The 15,368-nt window shown below is 34.7% G+C and overlaps 1 protein-coding gene across 3 annotated transcripts in view; it reads left to right on the forward strand.

Annotated features, from left to right (window-relative positions):
* The first annotated feature begins 2,452 nt into the window (after positions 1-2,452).
* The window catches only part of ndst2b (N-deacetylase/N-sulfotransferase (heparan glucosaminyl) 2b), a 149,900-nt gene continuing 136,984 nt past the window's right edge, over positions 2,453-15,368 (forward strand). For all 3 annotated transcript variants that reach the window (XM_073918680.1, XM_021480391.3, XM_073918679.1), the window contains exon 1: positions 2,453-2,610. The gene's annotated coding sequence lies outside the window, so the exon portion shown is untranslated. The remainder of the gene's footprint in view (positions 2,611-15,368) is intronic.

The raw sequence follows: 15,368 nt of genomic DNA on the forward strand, positions 1-15,368 counted from the left end.
ATTTGTTAGCAATGGCCAAAACTGATTAGCTGATTAGTGTGACTGATAAGCCACACTGAAGCGACAACCGACAGAGAATTCCACGTGGTCTTAGAACCTTTTTTTGACGGGTTTTTTTCACTATTTATGATGGCATAGCAGTCAAAATCGGACAAACGAGCTCATGTATGGGACAAATTCTGGACATTTGTCAGTGAGGGCTGGGTCTGGGTCGGTGCTAACCACTGAGCCACCGTGATGCCCCATTATTATAATACATTTTAATTTTTTATTACATTTACATTTTTTTTAAGAAAATACAAATTTAAGTCACAAAATAAATACAATCATAAAATAAAAATTTCTAGCCACAAAGCAATAAATAACCCGGTGAATCAGCAAAAAAAAAGACCTCTAGCCTACATGGTGTTTTATGAATATCTTAACTGACCGTGTTTGGCATATGTTTTTTCTTTCCCTTATTTATTTATTTTTTGGCGCATGTAAATTACTCATGTGCGATCTGAAAACTAGTGTAATGGTGGCACACCATCTTTACCAGACTTGGGCAAACTCCACCTTTGCTTACACTCCGCCCCGAAGCCTCAGATGGCTCACTTTGGCCCAAGGTATTCGGTGGGCCAAAAAAAAGGGGCGACCGCTGGCCCTGAGGAAACCCCGCTTTAACCCAATCAGGCCCAAGAAGTGACTGAGGAAACGTGACTGGCCCTGGCTTGCACTGCTTGCTTTAGGTCTCGTGTTGGAAACGTGAATTGTCTGCTCATTGTAGACAGCATCTGATTGGACAAAAACGTATCTAGTGCATTATGAGTCATCAATATTTTTGGTCTGTTTTGTTAAAGCAACAAATGTGCTAAAATAGATTTTTTTTTTGGTCATATTTAAGCATAAATTAAAACAAAAATCATATCAACACAGCAAAGACAGTAATGATGATTATAATAATACAATTTCAACAAAACCTACCTCTCATTCTGACCTGCTTTAGAACTATCTATCTATCTATCTATCTATCTATCTATCTATCTATCTATCTATCTATCTATCTATCTATCTATCTATCTATCTATCTATCTATCTATCTATCTATCTATCTATCTATCTATCTATCTATCTATCTATCTATCTATCTATCTATCTATCTATCTATCTTGAAACAAGTATAGTAGTAAATTAAAATGGTGAGTGGACCTGTAACCAGGAACTGTTAAAGGAATATCTTCTGTTGAGCACAAAGCATATTTTGAAAAGAGCTGAAAACTATTGTTTTTCAGACTATGGTTGTGGATACAGCTATACAGCTTACTTCAAAATGTCTTTATTGTGTTCAACAGAAAAAAGAAATTCATAACCACACGAGCGAGAGTGAGTACATTTTCATTTCTGAGCAATTATTAATTATTCACTCTGTTTATTTGGTACTTCATTTTAAGGCAACAACTGGGTTTACTCACTTTTAAAATCACTTTAAAGTTAAGTCAACTAATGGCTTTTTTCGTGTAATCCTAGCTTATTTTGGATATACTTCCTAATCTGCAATTGCCTCTCTGAATATCACACTAACTGTACCCAAAAAAAAAAAAATAAAAAAATACTAATACACTAATACTTCCCTTCTTAGACTTTACAGACCTGAAACTTGCCTATAGCACTTATTCATTGTTGCTCTTAGTTGTGTAAATTGCTTCCTTGTCCTCATTTGTAAGTCGCTTTGGATAAAAGCGTCTGCTAAATGACTAAATGTAAATGTAAATATACTGTAGTCTATTTTCTATTCAGTACCACAATGCCGTCACATTTATTTTCTTATTTAGAATAGGAATTTATTTAATTTTTTATGAATTATTTATTCATCTATTTAAAATAAAATTGATGAATAAATTAATTAAAATGTGTCCGAATCTTAAGTTTAAAAAATGCCTTATGCCATTCTCATTCACAAAATAACCTGTAAAAAATACTGGATCCCACACAATTCCTTCATACCAACACAAATTACTTAAGTTAACTTAATTTTTTTTTTTTCAAAAAAAAAAGTTGATTGAATATTACAAAAAAAAAGTTGTCCCCAAAAAAATGTAATAACTGTGTTGTTTCAACTCATTTTAAATTAGTAGTTTGAACAAGCAGTCATTTGAGAAGTCCTTTTTTTTAACTGTGACAACAGAAATCGATTAAGTTAACTTAATTCTTTTTACAAATTAAAGTGGATTAAACATAAAACAATTAAGTTGTTTCCCCCCCCCCAAAAAACTCAAGAACTTTGTTGATTTGGCTCATTTTAAATAAGTAGTTCGAACAAGCAGCAAAAATAAAAAATAAAAATAAAAAAATCGTTTGTTTGGTGTGTAGTCGGTATGGTAAGATGACAGGGGTGTAGTGCATGGATGGAGGAGCTCAGGCTGAACTTCAGCTGTTTTGTGAAAAACCCTCCCCGCGCGGCCGCCAGTTCAGCAGCTCTCGAGTCTCGCTCTCTCAGTCGGCGCGGGCTGGAGATGAAGATGGCGGAGAGGCAGTGCGAGATGCGTTTACGAAGCATCAAAGTTCTTTCCGCGGCGTTCTTTTCATTCGGATTCTAGAAACCGGCACCGAAAGCAACCATTTAAAACGGTAAGGCGATGCTTCCCGAGCGCTGTGTTGCATGCGTGAAGTGTAGGGCTGTTTGCTTTCACTGGAAACACACACACACGCTGGTTTGGCGTTGACTTCACTTGCAATGTGGCAGTCCGATAGATGCAGGAACGGCTCATCTCGCCTTAAGGTTTAGCAAATATAAGAATGAGTGTTGCATGACTCGTTTCATCAGCTGGGTAGGGGCGTTTGTAGATTAAAGACAAATCAGTGCTATTTGTTTGCAAAGTTGTGATGTTCAGCTGTAGTCTACTGAGACCATCGCTTTCTATATGGCCAGTAGTACACTATGTGGGGAGAGACCTGTCAGCATGTTTAAATGTCACTGGAAAGAGGTTTGATCAGTTTGTAGGTTTTGTTGAGATTTTATAACCCAATATTTGAAGTAAATTGGTTGTTACCCAAAAAATACCAATAAACGTTCTTTTAGGTGTCTATTTAATCTCTGTAATGTGTGTGTTTATTGACTCAAAAATAGATATTATGTATTATAAATGATAAATAATACGTTTGATTAGGCTAATCACTGTTTTAGGATGCAGATGTTTGCTAATTTATTTAATAATGGGACTTTTACAATTTAAATTGATTTAAATTAAATTGAAATTGTGTGACTCTTTTCATCAGCTGGGTATGTACAATATGAAATTGAGGTAAAGTTGGTTTTATATTTGCACATTCGTTCAGTAACTTTGTGACATGTTTACCATGGTATTTTGAATATTCAGACTTAAATCACATGTAAATATGTCTTCAAAACAACATTAGCACTATTTATTTGATTGAACAATGTTGTGCACTGATAAACATAAACATTGACTGCTGATATGATTTATCTATTTAGAGTTCTGAAATTATGTTATTAAGGAGATAATCCGATTGTGTGAATATAAAACCAACTTCACCTCAATCTGCATGAAGGGGCATTTATAGATTCAAGACAAATTAGTGCTATTTGTTTGCAAAGTTGTGATGTTTAGCTGTAGTCTATAGTCTTGAGACCCTCACTTTAAATGGCCAGTAGTACACTATGTGGGGAGAGACAACATGTTTAAATGTCATTGGAAAGAGGTTTTGTTAAGATTTTATAACCTAATATTTGAAGTAAGATGGCCGTTACCATAAAAAACTGTTGTTTTTAGATGTCGATTTAATCTCTGTGATAATGTGTGTATATATCATCAGAATATATCTCAAAAATAGATATTATAAATGATAAATAATAAGTTTTAATAGGCTAATCACTGTTTTGGGATGCAGAAGTTCATACAATTTAAATTGAACTAATAACTGAAACAATAGCTTCCCCCAAAATTAAAAATCAGCCAATAATTGTTTTTTTCTGTTAAACAAAAAATAAGATACTTTGTAGAATGTTGCAAACATGCTTTCCATAGTAGGAAAAACAAAAATGTCAGTGGTTACAGGTTTCCAACATTCTTTAAAATGTCTTATTCTGTCTTTGATATAAAATATTTTAAAAATGGTTTGGAACAAGTAAAGGCTTAGTAAATGATGGCAAAATTAAAATTTTTGGGTGAACTATGCCTTTAAGATGAACATTTCATTTTTAAGAATGAGTATGTTATTTAAATCACCTTGGAATTAAAAATGATAAATAATAGGTTTTAATAGGCTAATCCCTGTTATAGGATGCAGAAGTTTGCTTATTTATTTATTAATTGGTGTTAAATTAACAATTTAAATTGAACTAATTACTGAAGGAATAGCTCACCCAAAAATTTAAAGTCAGCCATTGTTTTTTTTTCTGTTGAACAAAAAATCAAATTGCCTTTCATAGTAGGAAAAACAAATACTATGAATGTCAGTGTTTACAGGTTTCCAACATTCTTCGAAATCTCTTATTCTGTCTTCAACATAAAATATGAAAAATGGTTTGGAACAAATAAAAGGTGAGTAAATCATGGCAGAATTAAAATTTTTGGGTGAACTATCCCTTTAAGATGCACATTTCATTTTTAAGAATGAGTATGTTATTTAAATCACCTTGCAATTATCCTGAAATAATTCTACACTTTAGGGTTTCAACAAATGCTATTGGCGAGCTGTACTGATATATGAACTGATAAAATACTGTTGTAACCAGTTATTGTTCTATCCCTATTATAAAGGATCTTTTGTTGCATTTGATCCAAAGCCCCAACAAACCGGTGTACAGTGTCTTTGTGCTAAAACATGACTTGTAATAGTTTTGCTGTTGGCATTTGGGGTATTGTCAGCACGCAGTCTATGATATTCCGCCAAGGTGTGTGTGGGAAGTTTCCTCCTGACGTGTTTTGTTTTGTCTCGCCTCTGATTTGCACATCAAAAAATGTCTTTTAGAGAGCCGATCCAAAAGGGAGATGTTCTGATGAAGTTTGCTGTCATCCTAACATAAGACTATCAGCTAAACGACATATTTCAAGATTGGATTTTTGAGAAGCTCATTAAATCTCTCTGTTTTAAGGGAATAAGTAGACTGTGTGATTAGGAAAGCATCTGTTTTCTTGCTTGTGAGGCTCACGGCAAGATAGTTTCACTGAATGTGCGTTCAAGCACACCCATATGTGTGATTTTTACAACATTAATTATGAGACGAATAAAAATTAGGCCGGTTTTAATGCACTTCTGATAAGATGTTGGTGGTTCCACGTTAAAACGAATAAATCTAGAGTGAAAAGACACAAAAGAATGCAATGAAGGAAGAAATGACTATTGCTGGTGGAATCAGTTATGGCATATTTGGAACGAAATTATAAAAGTCCTGTATTTTTTTCGACATTTCAACTTCAGCTCGGTAATTACATTCAGCGGCTATTGAAGTAGGAGAAGAGAGGAATAAAAGAGCTTCCGCCTCCTTTGAAACGAACCTATTAATGCCTCTCGTTCGAATGAGGAACCCAATGAGTGCTGGTCGGAGAGCTGAAGAAGAATACCAGTCATTGAGTGCCTCATTGATGTCCTTGATGAGTCAGATATAATTAAACATTGTTGCTCGTGGGCTTCATTCTCCAGGATGTAATTTGCTTCATGAAGAGCTTAATCAGTGCTCAATAAAAGTGGAGCCAATCCAGATTACGTGCTTACTGTATAAATAGGCCTACCTTATCTACTCTTGACAAGCACCTCCAATCTGTCATACCTTTAACTCATTTTTCACATGCACAAATCAATTATCTTTTTTTAATGTAATGCACTACCGTGCACAGTTGATACTGATTGTTGACATTAGGGCTGCACGATATTGGAAAAATCTGACAATGCAATATTTTGTTTTTCAGCATTATTTATTGCGATATCAATACCATTTTACCAGATGACTTTAATAGCTTTATCTAGAAATATTTCATTTATTCAGTTTGATTATGATTTGCATACAATTTCATATACAAATTTCCATTATTGGTAGATACAGTACACATGAAATAACCAGTACTTTACCATTTTCTTGGGAGTTTTAATTGTATTCGGCTACAGAAATGATATAATCTAATAAAAAATGGCACCATGTAGTCCTCATCATATTAATAATTCCATACATTTAACCTTCATTTAGTTATAGTTTTGAATGCTTTACACAAACTCCTCACACAATCATAGGCCTTAAAAGCACTTGTAAATGATACATTTGTACTCTATAATGGTTAACCTTTGCAACCGTGGCTCCTGGTAAAAAAAAAAAAAAAAAATCAACTGTTGTTTATGCGCACATCGCGATATTGATGCTGGCACGATATATTACACAGCTCTAGTTGAGAGTTCATTTGAAGTCAGGTGGACTCTACAGGCTTTTCAACAGTTAGAATAGGTGCGTCAACAAAGCATGTCTTTTTCTTTGTTAATAAATCAAAACCTGCTTTAGTGAATGAAATGTAATCCTTACTATTCAAACCATGCCTATGGCACAGTAGTCTTGATTGTTTGATTTGGTTCCTGACTTTCAAGATACGCATTAGCTTTGTTTAAATACACACTATCCTTGTTTCACCAGCAGCTCTCTGCAATTCTCACATGATTGCCCACTGAAGCTAAGCATGGCTGTGGTTGGTCAGTATCTGGATGGGAGACCACAGGGAAAGCTTGGTTGCTGCCGGAAGTGGTGTTGGTGAGGCTCAACCTACATGTTTTGTGGGTCCTAATGTCCCAGTATATTGATTTGGACTGCTCACGTATAATCGAAGTCCGACTCTCTGTGGTAATTAAAAATCCCAAGATGTCCTTCAACAAAGAGAAAGGGTTTAACCCTGGCATCCTGGCCAAATGTGCCCACTGGCCTCTGTTCATCATGGCCTCCAAACCATCCCCATATCATAATTGGCTGCTTCACTCTGGCTGTTTCTCAATTACAATATCACAGAGAACAGACTTGCGTGGAGACCGGTCTTGCTAGGTCACCTCGGAAAAACGAACTTGAAAGACCGCGAGAACACAGTACGCATCCTCTGAGAAATGAGATGGTCACATGACCTCCACACGTTTTTAATGAAAAATTATTTAAACATTACAGCATTCATACAACGATTTATTGTTTTTCCTCTTTTCACAATATATACTATATATATATATATATATATATATATATATATATATATATATATATATATATATATATATATATATATATATATATATATATAAAATATATATATATATATATATATATATATATATATATATATATAAATATAAAGACCTTACAAATATACGTTGCACAATATAAATAAAACAGATTTTGATATGAATTTCAGCAAATGAACACTCTTAATCTGTTTTTTCCTTTATTAAGATTTTTATGGTATTGTTTATATTTACCTTTTCATTTAGGAAAACTCCTCGGGTAAATAAGTCAAATCTCTGAACTTTAATAACAAACCTATATAAAATGCTCTGCTTCCCACCTCCAGTCACAAAGACTTTTGGGACTTCTAGAGAGCGAGTTCGGTGCTCAAGTCTGCATCCATACGTCTTTTATCAAAAACACATCTGGGAAGTTTCATGCGTCCTCCGTTCTTGCAATCTTGAGTATTGGAACTGAACTTTGGCAGTTGATGATGACGTTACATGAGAACACGAGGATGCAAGAACGCTGAAGAACGCACATTGAGAAACAGCCTTTGTCTCCTCTCCACCAATCAGCTGGTGTGGTGTGCGGTCTGGTGCAATATGGCTGCCGTCACATCATCCAGATGGATGGTAAACACTGGTGGTGGATGAGGAGATCACCCCCATTGTGTAAAGTGATCTGAGTGTCTAGAAAAGTGCTATATAAATATAAGGAATTATTATTATTATTAAAAGCACATCTTTTCATTAAACCAATCTTGAATATAACTCTGTATATTTAAAAGTCAGTAAACAATATGTAGGTTGATACATATAAATTTTGATATCGTTATCTTTTAAGCTTGGTTTTAGGAACTGACAGCCTGATCTCACGAGAAAACGTAAGTATTTTACGTTTTGCCAGTTTAGTGGCTAATTCGTACGAATTCGTAAGAGTTCAGTCGTACGAAATGGTACGATTTTAAAAAGGAGGCGTGGCACCTGACCCCACCTCTAACCCCAACCGTCATTGGGGGATAAGCAAATCGTACTAAATTGTACGAATTAGATCGTACGAATTCATACGAATTAGCCACTAAATGAAAAAGTTACGAATTGCCGTGAGATTGTGTTGGAACTGAACGCAAACAATTCCAGTGAACAGCTGGTTTTATTTTAACATTTAGATCTTTCTATCCACAAAATCACTTACAAATTGGAATTTTTAACAGTGAACATCTCCCAGACTGCTGACATTTTATCTCCTCAGAAAAAAAAAATGGGATAAATAATCATATTTAATAAATCAAGCTGATACTTTTCTTATTGGGCCAATAATAATCACATAAAAAAATGTGGTAGCTGATATTTCATTGATTCCTATTCCAAACATAGTGTATTTACATTAATTCTGCCAACGTGTTTATCCAGGCTTACTCACAAATGAGGAATACAACAAGCAATTGGCCCAAAAGAGGAAAATAACACAAGAAGTGCTGGCAATACAGCATTTCAAACATTGTTTAGAAGAGGACAAGCAATTGAAGAAGTTACAAGCTTGACTCTTGAAAACGATGGTTCCTTATTGGCATTGATTTGTTCCATTTAACATCCATAAGTCCTTTTTTTGAATGAACATTTTTCAGTCTTTATATTCAAGAGTGTTCTAACAGAGTATTCCCACTGCATGATTATATGGATCTGAGTTAAAAATCACATTCTAAGCCATCCTCCTGTTTTTTTTTTTCTTTGATTTATCTATCTTGGATCCTAAATGGAATGCAATGAACACATGAAGCTTTGTTCTGTGCTGCTTATATTTATTGAGTACTAAAAATCCACCTAAAATAAGGCATCTGTGGATGAGAGTCGTAAGGACTGATATGTTCAATGTTTTCCTGCACACTTCACATGACGAGGTTAGAAATAACCTCTTACAGTCCAAATTAAATTTAAAAGAATTTAATGATGATGTGGTTAAATATGACTTACAGTATCTTATTTGGATACTACTGGGCTATAATTTTAATTACATACCAAATTATTAGGACCTACATGAATTCAGCTATTGATAAAGTGTCTTTAACATACCTTAATAGGTAGATGTTGTTTTCAGCATGGATAATTTGCTATATTTAATGGAACTAAATGAGATGTTTAGATGAATCTTGCTCAATTCATTGCAGTAGTGTAGTAGTACTCGCATGCAACCATTGTCTGTTAATGGTTATAATGATTGATTGTCTCTTGGCTGTTTCATAGTTTAGACGTTTGCAATGCTTTTTTATTGTCCTTTCAGAGTTTGTTTTATAAGCGTGTTGGTTGGCATGATGATGTTTTGTTTGTGGTTGTGGAATGATGCAGGCCTAACCAGTATGTATAAAACGTTGCTCGGTGAGTCACTGAATTCTCAGTGCAGTGATTCACTTTGAGTTTATTAAGATATTTTGGTGGATTTGGCTTGTTAGCCAGTTGAACTCAGTATTAATTTAGACAAGTCTGTATATGCATCATAGATAAATGAGCTTTTTAGAACACTGGCTATATAATTGTGTTATGTTTCAGGGTTTAATTTGTTGAAATTGTAAGAAAGCATTCTATTATATGTATCCTATGAAGCCAGTTTAGCTGGTTAGCCAGGTATGTTTTAGTTTCTTTTGCACCAACTCTGGGTTTAAGTGACCATGAAGTTGGCTCCATGACTAACCTGTTCTGGGGCAGGTTATGGTCTGATTAAAAGTTCTGATATTGACAGAGAAGATAGTTTCTTTCAATTCGAAAGAAGCCTTAAAGGGATAGTTAGACCAAAAATGAAACTGTAATTGACTCATCCTCTATTGCTTCCAAGTCTGTTTGACTTTCTTTCTTTTTCATGTAACTTGTAACTTCCATAGTATTTGTTTTTCCTACTATGGAAGTCAATGGTTACAATTTGTCAGCTTCTAAAAATTTTTGTTGTGTTCAACAGAAGAAAGAAACTCATAAAGGAGATTTGAAACCACTTGAGGGTGAGTAAACAGTGTTCATTTTTTGGGAGAACTTTCCTTTTAAATGGTTGTAGACCGCCAGGTTTGGTTTGTAATAAAGCTGCTGTCTAGATCTTAGGGCCAATTATCAGTAAGACTCTTAAAAAATGAACCAATACCCTGATAACTTGAGTCCCAGCATGATGTGTTTAGTTAAATGACAAACAATTGGGAGAATTATCCAGAAGATCTTGACTGTAAATTTAGCTGCCTGATGCTTTCTAACGGTAGTTTCCAATTAAAATTGGATCCTTTAGTAATGCTCATTAAAGGGATGGTTCACCAAAAAAAGAAAATTCTATCATCATTTACTCACCCTTTACTTGGCTCAAACCATTATGAGTTGAACCCAAAAGATACCCCTTTATTTTGATGGCCCATTTGAGTATTAGTAGAGGAGGGTGAGTAAATACTAGGGGTGTGACGAGACGCTTACTCCCCAATCTCGTGTCTCATCTCGTGTCTCATCTCGTGTCTCATCTCGTGTCTCATCTCGTGTCTCATCTCGTGTCTCATCTCGTGTCTCATCTCGTGTCTCATCTTGTGTTCACGAGAACAAGACAAGATTTTAAACTATTTTAAATAATTCTTTAAGGATGAAATATCATTGCAATTGCTGCTAAAAGTCCTACATGACGTAATTGTTTGGTTACGGTGTTTCAATGTCTGTACTGCATTTCAGTGATGCAACTGAAATTGGAATACTCCACGTCTCAATTCGATTTGTGTTTACAGCGATTGTGATTTTAGAATATCTAATAGTGCTTTTCCATCGCATAGTTACAAACTGGTTAATTTGTGTAGCAGCAGTTGTAGCAGCCTCTGCTTTTAGACGCAGCAATCTTTGAACTCCGGTGAAAAAAACAGTTATGTCACACCCGCCCAAGCAAATGAGTGACATGCAACACAAATTCAGTGCTAAATTCACCCTCACTCTCTATCACAACTCACAAGACAACTTTTCACCTCAACGAGAAATCTTGTCCGAGATCACATCACATCTTTAGTAAATACTTAGTAAATGTTCACCTTTTGGTTTAGCTATCTCTTTCTTTTTATTATAAATAGTATTACCATGTTGCACCATTGTTACAAGTGTTCAAATAATAAACTGCAAGAGATTAACACAAACATATATGAAAGACACCCTTCAAATAGTATTTTTGAGAGTAGGCACGACCAAACTGTTTATACTAGATGCTGAAATGGTCACTCTAGGTTGACTCATTTCATTTGTATTTATTGAAGAATGATGCACCACCAACATACAACCACAGTCAAGCATCCCTAATTATAAAACATGTTTTATTAGACTGAAATTTTAAAGACTGTTATTCTATATTTCTATACAGAGAAAAGTTTGATCCTGTATCGCTAGTAGGCATATTACACAACATTTGGACATTTTCTCAATAATTTTTGGTGGTGCAATAAATATCGCTCATACATAAAACCAATTATAGCCATATTTTAGCTGATTCCACAGCCATATCTCTATTGGAGGTCTCAGTGTCTGTATGGTTGAAAAAACACTATAGTACTTACTAGAAATTACTCTAGTATATTTTCATGTGGGTGCCTGACGACTGAAAATAGACCTGTTACCATTTTCTCTTGTTCTTTTTACCTTGGACTTTTCTGTTAACGTTTGTTTAGGATTGTTTTCACATTCTGATTCCAATGCCTAATTATTAAATGGTTAAAATAACTATAATTAAATTAAATATTCTTAAGAATAAAGTATTTGTGTTTTTTGAAAGTGTACTTGCATTGTGATGCTATTATAGTGTTTAAATTGTCTTAAAATGGCAATCGTAATACATTTTGGTGCTATATATCACACCACAAGAATTCAACAGGAAGAATTGAAATTTTTAAAATCATATGTCAAGCTGAAAAATCATATCTAATGTTTTTAAAGAGCCCCTATTATGCATTGAAAAGGTCAAATTTTGGTTTTAGGGGTCGACTGCATTCAGCGCAAGTTAAACACAAGCATATTGCTCTATTCTTAACCATGACACACATTCAGTATTAAGAAACACAGTGGCAAAAGCTGACCTATTTTGAAACTTGATCGCCATAGCAATGACAAACGGCAGAGGATCGCGAGCTTACAAATGCATTTAAATACATAAAGCAGCACGCGCTGCATTTCCATCATGGTTTTAGATGTGGGGTGAGAATATATAAATGGTTAACCAGATCCAAAACAAGCCGTGTGGAGCAATTACAAGCAACAAAACACAATTAAATACACATTTTGCAAGCTAGAGAAAACAAGGAGGCAACCTTTTTAATCGCAATACTTACATGTGTGAAATGAAGGAAGAAACTGATCCATGAACTGTGTACTGATATAGTTCCTGTCAAGCTCTGACAAAGTCCCATACAGCAATTGTCTTCTATGATCTTTCCTTTAAAAAAATGGTCCACAAATCCCCCGTTGCAGGGTAGATTATTGCATTAATCACCAGAAGGTTTACTCATCTTCAGTCATGATCAGTCCCACACAAATATGCACTCTGCTAGCGGTTAAAGGGAAAGGCACGTTCACGTTTTACCAGATCTGGCATAGAACATAATTGGCAATGTTTTGTGTCAACGTCGATGCGAACACGCTAAAGATTTGGACGAACGACAAATCTTTTAAACGACTCTGAGTCAAATTTTTTAAACTAAAAATCTATATTTTTAAACAAGGTGCACGTTCAGATTTATACCTCAGCTGGATGTTTTCATTCACTTAGGGCTGTTACACGCACTGCATGTAGTATATAGTAATTTTCTAAATCCCGTAATAGGGCTCTTAAATTTTAATGTTTTATTTATTATTTAAATATAAATATTTTAATATAATTTTCTTTGCAAATTATGAAGTTCTTATTATGTAATATGTTTTTATCTATATTACATTTGTCATGGAATAGCTCCAAGTTGCTCATGTGGCAATAAATAAACAAACAAATAAAGTAAATCCTGTACAGGAGTCATAAATATATGAGGGAACTCCTTTGACTAATCCATTTTGTCTTCTTATATCAGATGTAAACCCCTCATGATGGAGCCATCGTGAGCTTCAGTATGGGAACGTTCACATTTAAAGCAGCAGGTGAAAATGTCAGCTCGGTTTAAACTAGAATCAAGATGCTAACAATAGAAGGCAGAGGTAGCGTCTTGAAGTCTCCTAGACGAGTGCGTCGTCCTGTCCCCAGGCTGTAGACTCCGAGATCTCTTTCCGAGAGGGAAGTTAGGAACGGATGGTAGCAGTGTTGAAAAAGCCTGTGGGGGGGAGGGTGGCGGGCTGCTCCGCGGGGAGCCAAGAGCTGTCTGGTCAGGGATCAAATTCTTGCACTGTTGGCTTGCTCGCATCCATAATTCATGTGCTTTTTTACTTGCAGAGGAAAATGGAAAATGTGCTGTGCTTTTTCCTCCAACTCTCTCCTGTTCTCTCTCTCTCTCTCTCTCTCTCTTGTATTTGCTTTTGTCCTTTCATTTCATCAACCGTTCCAAGTAGTCTCTCCGACATGAAAGAGTCCGCTTGAAAGCAGGCATTATTTGCTGGGAAATCTATAGATTTTTGGGCTTTGTCAAATTTTCATTTTTCAGCCTGTGCTTCTTCCCGTGGCCCTATTTTTCTTTGCGTTGCATGCTAATGTGCTTTTTATACAGGTTATGGATGTGTATTTTTCTAATATGCTTACCTGTGAATTTCATCCGACCCTAATTTCATGTTTCTTTGGGGCTTTTGCATCAGATCTATGTTTAGATGTAGGCCTGTACAATATATAATTTTAGCATCAATATTGCAGTGTGCGCGTCTGCAATAGTCACATCAAAAGTTCCGCAATGTTGAGTCTGAATTAGGGCTGGTAAATGCCATTTTATTTTATTTTAACGACTTTTTTACTTCATATTGGTCTAAAAATGCCAGAAATGTTATTCTATTTGATGGATACTCTTTTAAATCTGGAAGCATTAACAACTAATATTGAAATATCTAACGTTATCATTCAATACGGAAAATAATTATCAAGATAGCATTTTTGAAATATTGCCTGCAGCCCTAGTGTGAATTATAGTTGACCAGGAGATAGAGAACACATGTGGTTTGTAGAATCACTGCTAAATTTAAGCATAACAGAGTGAAAGTTCATTAAATGAAATTAAAGTATCCTTTGCATGCGATTTTAATGCCTGTGAATGTGCATCTCATGTGAGTTTAAAACATTTGGGCACAAAATTTTTAATGTTTGGAGGTGTCACAAAGATGAATTGTATTTAATTATATTTATATTGGAAAAAATTATATTATTTGATTATTTGATCTTATTAAGAATCTTTGTCTTGTAGTCCAAATATCTACATTTCAAAGCAAAAATTAGAATATTTTACTTATAATTTACCTTGTTTTAAGGGAAAAAACTCTTCTGAAGGTGACAACAAAACAACATTTTTACTTGACATAGGAATTTGAGATATTTTGACAGGAAATGAGACCAAACAAAGAGAAGCATTGTTTCAATTCAATTCATCTTTATTTTTATAGTGCTTTTACAATGTAGATTGTGTCAAAGCAGCTTCACATAGACGATTATAGTAAATTCAGACCGTGTCAGTTTCACAGCTTCACGGGTCCCACACCATGCAAGCCAGTGGCATCAGTGGTGAGGAAAAAACTTCACCAACTGGCGAAAGTGAAGAATTAAAAAACTTCGTGAAAACTAGCCTTAATGGGGGCATATCCAAACGTCTTGTGCAGAGCACAAAGGCTGGAGATTTTACATTTTAATTATGCAATTTCTGTTCCTGAATATTGTTAGACTACACAAAAACTGTCAAAGTGCTATTCAAACCATCTTGTGAAACTATATTTATACAATAATATTTATTGGAGAAAAATAAAATATCGCACTAATTATTATCATTCAGCTCTATTTAGATGTATACTTAAAATGTTTTTGAGCTTAAAAGCACAATTGTTTGTTACAGGAGACTCAAACACAATTGCTACAGTAATTTTACCTGCAACAGCTGGGGGTTTAGTGTTTCTGTTCACACCTTGTTCTAATTACCATAACAATGAGATTACTACATGTAAACATTGAATTCTCTAAGAGTTCTGAATGAATTTACATGCTTCTATTTTTTTCAGGATCGTGTGAATGG

Source organism: Danio rerio, chromosome 12, assembly GCF_049306965.1.
Source record: "Danio rerio strain Tuebingen ecotype United States chromosome 12, GRCz12tu, whole genome shotgun sequence".
NCBI classification, from domain to species: Eukaryota; Metazoa; Chordata; class Actinopteri; order Cypriniformes; family Danionidae; genus Danio; species Danio rerio.